The sequence below is a fragment of the Mandrillus leucophaeus genome, unplaced genomic scaffold (assembly GCF_000951045.1).
Source record: "Mandrillus leucophaeus isolate KB7577 unplaced genomic scaffold, Mleu.le_1.0 Scaffold38, whole genome shotgun sequence".
Lineage (NCBI taxonomy): Eukaryota > Metazoa > Chordata > Mammalia > Primates > Cercopithecidae > Mandrillus > Mandrillus leucophaeus.
In genome coordinates this window covers 4,132,913-4,139,666 of record NW_012104031.1, presented here as the reverse complement: position 1 = coordinate 4,139,666, position 6,754 = coordinate 4,132,913, and the positions used below count along the sequence as shown (strand labels likewise).

The 6,754-nt window shown below is 42.4% G+C and overlaps 1 protein-coding gene across 2 annotated transcripts in view; it reads right to left on the bottom strand.

Annotated features, from left to right (window-relative positions):
- The window catches only part of UBE2T (ubiquitin-conjugating enzyme E2T), a 10,705-nt gene extending 6,258 nt beyond the window's left edge, over positions 1-4,447 (bottom strand). Inside the window, exon 1 of one of the 2 annotated variants that reach the window (XM_011990523.1) lies at positions 4,377-4,447. The gene's annotated coding sequence lies outside the window, so the exon portion shown is untranslated. The remainder of the gene's footprint in view (positions 1-4,376) is intronic. The other variant, XM_011990525.1, reaches the window with a different exon arrangement.
- Positions 4,448-6,754: the final 2,307 nt, after the last annotated feature.

The window sequence follows — 6,754 nt, the reverse complement described above, 5'->3', positions numbered from 1 at the left end:
CACCTCGCCTGGCTAGTTTTTTGTATTTTTTAGTAGAGACGGGGTTTCACCGGGTTAGCCAGGATGGTCTCGATCTCCTGACCTCATGATCCGCCCGTCTCGGCCTCCCAAAGTGCTGGGATTACAGGCTTGAGCCACCACGCCCGGCCGAACACATACTCTTAACATAATCAATCTTAAAATCTCTTCCTTTACATTTATACTTTGTGTATTAAATTTTTCCTTACCCCCAAATGTAGGGATATTCCTACATAGTCTTCAAATATTTTATAATTTTGCTTTTCAAATTTAAATATTGAATTCACTAGGAATTGAATTTTATGCATAGTGAGTGAGGGGGGGCCCAATTTAAAGTTTTTCCTCATATGAATAGTCAATTGTTCTAACACCATTTACTGAATGTCCATCCTTTTCCTGCTGATATTACTATAAATTAAATTTCTATATGTATGGATTTGTTTTGGGACTCTTGAATTTGTTCTATCGGTCAAGTGGATTATTTCTGAGACAATACTCCACTGTTTGATTTACTATAGCTTATTCATTTATTATTATTTAATTTTTTCCCCAGCCTTACTGAGGTATATAACTGGCAAATACAAATTGTATATATTTAAGGTGTACAATGTGATGTTTTACTGTAGCTTATCCACTTTTTCTTCAGGAAAGACTTATTCTTGACTCTTTGCTCTTCCACATAGATTTGACAATCTGTTCATAAGTCCATAAATATATACATAAATATGTATATATGAAATTACAATCCAAATCATAACAGGGTTCTGTGATTTGGATTGTAATTTTATTGATGCTATAGATCAATTTGGAGATAACTGATATCTTTATGATACTGAATCCTAAGATCCATGAGCACGCTGTTTCAGTCTTTTTTTGATGCTTTCCAAAGGTTTTATAATTTTCTCTACAAAGCTTTACCTAACTTTTGTCAGACTGATTTCTAAGTACTTTATATTTTTGCTATCTTTTCAAAAACACTACTTACTACCCATTTCTTACTGATACATGTAAATCTAATTGATTTTTAAATTTTTTTGAGGTGGAGTTTCACTCCTGTTGCCCAGGCTGGAGTGCAATGGTGTGCTCTTGGCTCACCACAGCCTGCACCTCCCCGGTTCAAGCGATTCTCCTGCCTCAGCCTCCTGAGTAGCTGGGATTACAGGCATGTGCCACCAGGCCTGGCTAATATTGTATTTTTTTAGTAAAGACAGGGTTTCTCCATGTTGGTGAGGCTGGTCTCGAACTCTCAAACTCAGGTGATCCACCCGCCTCAGCCTCTCAAACTGCTGGGATTATAGGCGTGAACCACCTCGCCCAGTCAATCTAATTGATTTTTAACCAAAGCCTTAGTAATGGTAATGATGAATCTATTTGGGGTGGGGAGTGGTCTGGGAATGGTAATTCCACACTGACAATCATGTCATCCACATATAATCAGTTTATTTCTTCCCTTCTAATTCTTTTCCTGCCTTCTATTCTGGCAGTAACTTCCAGTACAATGTTGAAAACAAAAGCTAATAGCTAGGCCAGACATGCTGGCATAATCCCAGCTACTCAGGAGGTTGAGGTGGGAGGATGACCTGAGCCTGGAGAGATGGAGGCTGCAGTGAGCCATGATTGTGCCACTGCACTCCAGCCTGGTGGCAGAGTGAGACTGTCTCAACAACAGCAAAAAAAAAAAAAAAAAAGAAAGAAAAGCTGATAGTTGGCATTCTTGTCAGATTTCTAACCTTAAAGGGAAAACTTTTAACACTATGCTAATCAATAAGACTGGCCTATAACTGTCCTTTCTAATTTTGTCTTTATTAGGTATCAAGGTTATTGTAGCCTCCTAAAATGAGTTAGGGAGCATTGCCTCCTTTTTTTTTTTAAATATATATTGTGGATTAGTCCAAGAGATAATTTGTTACTAGGTTGTCTGGAATAACTCTATCTGGTCCTGGTGTTTTCATTTTGAGAAAATGTTAAACTACAAATCCAATTTATTTAAATATTATTCAAGTTATTTATTCTTGCATCAATTTGGCAAGTTAAATTTTTCCACAAATTTATCTATTACATGCAACTTTACATGTATTTGTGTAATGCCTTATCTTTTTAATCTCTGTAGTTATCTATAGTTATGTTTCCATTTTCATTTCTAACACTGTTTATCTGTGCCATCTTTTCTTTGATCAGTCTTGCTGGGCATGTATCAACTATAAGGAAGTTCAAGTTTTGGTTCCACTGGAAAGAATAAAAATTTATGACAGAAATAGAAAATGAGAAAAAATACTTTTTTCTTAAAAATAAAGATTTTTTGCTGAAAGCGTTTTGTACTTCGAGATCACGCCACTGCACCCCATCCTGGATGATAGATTAGGACTCTGTCTCAAAAAACAAAAAAGCAAAAAAACAAAAAAACAAAACTCGTCCAAACATGTACTATACATTTTTTCTTGTCATTATTTCCTGAACACAGTGTAACAACAATTTACTTAGCATTTTATTAGGTATTATAAGTAATCAAGAAATAATTCAAAGTATATGGGGGCGAGGCTGGACATGGTGGCTCACACCTGTAATTGCAGCAATTTGGGAGACCAAGGCAGAAGGATCACTTGAGGCCAGGGGTTCAAGACCAGCCTGTGCAACAAAGGAGAACCCCATCTCTAAAATAAATAAAGTATATGGGAGGACATGCAGAAGTTCAAGACCAGCCTGTGCGTCCTGGTGCAGTGGCTCATGCCTGCAATCCCAGCACTTTGGGAGGCCGAGGCAGGTGGATCACTTGAGGCCAGGAGTTCGAGACCAGCCTGGCCAACATAGGGAAATACCCTCTCTACTAAAAATACAAAAATCAGCCAGCTGCGGTGGTGGGTGCCTGTAATCCCAGCTATTCAGGAGGCTGAGGCAGGAGAAAGGCTTGAACTCGGGAGGTGGAGGTTGCAGTGAGCTGAGATCGCACCACTGCACTCCAACCTAGGCAACAGAGCAAGACACTGTCTCAAAAACAAAACAAAACTGGCCAGGCATGGTGGCTCACACCTGTAATCCCAGCACTTTGGGAGGCCAAGGTGGGTGGGTGACTTGAGGTCAGGAGTTTGAGACCAGCCTGGCCAACATGAGGAAACCCTGTCTCTATTAAAAATACAAAAATTAGCAGGGTGTGGTGGTGCATGCCCGTAATCCCAGCTACTTGGGAGGCTGAGGCAGGAGAATAGCTTCAACCCAGAAGGCGGAGGTTGCAGTGAGCCAAGATCGTGCCACCGCACTCCAGCCTGGGTGGCAGAGCGAGACTCTTTCTGGAAAAACAAAACAAAACAAAACAAAAAAAACAAAAAAAGCCAGTCTGCGCAACAAAGGAGATCCCCATCTCTTAAAGTATATGGGAGGACATGCATAGGTTACATGCAAATACTACACCATTTTATATCTGGGACTTGACCTTTGGTGGATTTGGGATCCGCAGGATGTCCTGGAACCATCCCTCATGGATACTGAGGGCTGACTGTACATTAAAATATCACAAGTATAAAGTGTACCTTTATAAAACGAGAACAGTGGAAAGCCATGGTAAAAGGATTAGAACAAGCAAGGCAATTTCTCCCAAGGAATCAACCAGAGACTCCAGCCTCACTATATTAACCAAAATTGGCATATGCCATTCTGTGGCTCAAATGCCACGAATAACTGCCTATTTTTCAGGGTATAAAGGTTCTTTACAATCTAACCCTTATATTCCGCCTTATATCCAGTATCCACTTTCCACAAACTCGTGCTTCAGCCACACTGCCCTATTCCTGCTGCTCATAAAAGTATTATTCTTTCACACCTTTAGATAAGTACATATTAAATCACAACTCATTCTCCAGTAATGCATCCCCACCCCTCACACCTTTTCAACGTCACCCTCTGTGAGTCCACATCTATTTGCATCGTGTTCTAATTCATCTGATAGTTTCTTCTCCTTAGGGGGAATTCCTTGACGGCAGGTCCCTAGTCTTTTTATTTTTGTATCAAGTCTGCAGTAAATTTGGATAATTAATGAACGAAACGTGGGTTTGGACCAGATGTTGAAGAAGGCAAAAGAACAGCCAGTGCACAACCCGCAGCGAGTACTGGGCTGTTACGTCCTTTCTAGTGGCAAATTTCTCCCTGCCGTGGCAGGAGGACGGCTAGGGGGAGCTCTGACCACGATTTCATGCAAAGATACTGTGAGACCCTCCGCTCAACGGTGGCTTTTCTGAGGCTCTCCTTTCAGAGAAGACGAAAACTCCCATGTTGGGCGGACACAGGACTCCTTCCCCCCAAGACTCAGTGACCTCCTCCGGTGTACGTTCTTTCAGATCGGGAACCGGAATACTCTCCTTACTTACCTGCGCGGACACCCCTCACAACGCGGCAACCGGCGGACCAACTTGGTACCAGCGCCTGCGCGACCTCGGACGGTTGGCGTAGCTCCGCCCCCTGTCTGGAGAAGATTGTGATTGGCCCACAGTAACCCCCGGGAAAGAAGCGCAGCCACCGCTCCTCTCTATTGGCCAGCGCTCTGAACGCTCACGCATTCAAATGAGAGCGCGCACCGGGCGCAGCCATTCAGCGTCTTACACCCTGCGCTCAACCCTGAGAAGACATCCGGGGGTCCAAGTTCGGTTACGAAGTTGGCTCTGTCAGACCAAGGAAGGAGCTGGAAATCGTTTCTTAGCAAGAAAAATGAAAGGAACCAGAAATATTTAATCTGGAAAAGAGAATACGTGATAGCTGTTTTCCTTTAAGTATTTTTCACATGGGAGATTTTACTACTTCAGAGGACACATTTAACGACAACGGATGAAAGTCTAAGAGATGCAGAACTTAGCTAAATAAAGCATTCTATCAATTAGAACTCTGAAGAACAAAATAGGTAAACGTAGGGGGTAGTGAATTCCTTCATCACTGGAAATGTTCAAGTGGAAGTTAGGTTATCACTTGTCAGGGATAGTGCAGAAAGGATCCTTGTACTGGGTGGCAGTTTGGAATAGATGACTTTTTTTTTTTTTTTTTTTTGAGACAAGAGTCTTGCTCTGTCACCCAGGCTGGAGTGCAATGGAGCAATCTCGGCTCACTGCAACCTCTGCCTCCCGGGTTCAAGCGATTCTCCTGCCTCAGCCTCCGGAGTAGCTGGGATTACAGCCACCCGCCACCACGCCCAGCTAATTTTTGTATTTTTAGTAGAGACGGGGTTTCACCGTGTTGGCCAGGCTGGTCTTGAACTCCTGACCTCAGGTGATCCACCCGCCTCAGCCTCCCAAAGTTCTGGGATTACAGGCGTGAGCCACTGTGTCCAGCTGGAATAGATGACTTTTAAACCGTCTTCCAACGCTAGATGCATGGTACTGAAAAAGGAAGAACCTGTTTATGGTTAAGCCAACCTTAACTTCTCAGAGCTGCCTCTGCCAGAGGCCAATGCTTCATGAGCGCTGAAAGATGGCACAGACCTGACTTAATCTAAAGGATGTGGCTGGAACTTGACTAGCCTTTGGGAATGCTGTGGGTGGAAAAACAAACGAACAAAAAGCCAACCCTCATCTGACTGCTCTCAGCTCGCTATGTAGCTTTGGAATAATGATGACAATACTAATAGTAATTTATTATTATTACTATTATACTGTTTATTACTATTATTGGTAACGGAGTAATAATCAGTCTCTTTTTAAACTTGGAAGTAAGTATAATTTTGGCCACAGCAGTGATGTCTACATCTAGTCGAAACTAGGGTTAAGTGGCAAGTAGTTCCCCATAACCATTGTGTGGTGTGTTTTCTCTCAAGAGCCCCACATGTTCACTAGGACTCTGTGATGCTCCCCTGGGGTTCCTCACCTTAGTTGCAGGAATAAGCCAACTACAATAGTTTATTAATTATAAAGTTCTGAGACAAACAAGGAATCCCATTTTTGTCCAGTCTAATTCCAGTTCGCTGTTGGGGTTTTGCATTTATTGTTAGCATTTACTCAGCATTTAGTGAAGTGTTTTCTGTCATAATTGAGTTCCTGCTTATTTTACTACTGTTTTCTGTTTTAATCCTTTCAATACCTGTTTTTATTTTCTTCCTGCCCCAACTGTAATTGTATCTCAATTACAGTTCTGTCTTCAGAACTGAACTTGATTACTTCCTTGGGTGGTTCTCTGAGAAATAGATCTTTAAAATGTCTCTTAGAAAAAGCAAGAACTGGCCGGGCGCAGTGGCTCAAGCCTGTAATCCCAGCACTTTGGGAGGCCGAGACGGGCGGATCACGAGGTCAGAAGATCGAGACCATCCTGGCTATCACGGTGAAACCCTGTCTCCACTAAAAAAAATACAAAAAACTAGCCGGGCATGGTGGCGGGCGCCTGTAGTCCCAGCTACTCCGGAGGCTGAGGCCGTAGAATGGCGTGGACTGGGGAGGCGGAGCTTGCAGTGAGCTGAGATTCGGTCACTGCACTCCAACCTGGGCGACAGAGCGAGACTCCATCTCAGAAAAAAAAAAAAGAAAAAGCAAGAACTGTATTGAGTCTGGTGGAAAAGAGAGATGGTTTGATAAAACAAGCAAGTCTCTATAATTTTGGCAACAGAGAGGAAAGAGAAAAGGATAGAAGAAAAAAGAGGAAGGAAGAAAAGTAGGTAGAGAGGGAAGAAGAAAACAAAGAGAAAGAAAAAAAAAAGAGAAAGAACCCCATACACTAAATGTACCGTTTCCATTTGTCCACCAGAGGGGGGTATGTTAACTGGTGGGAA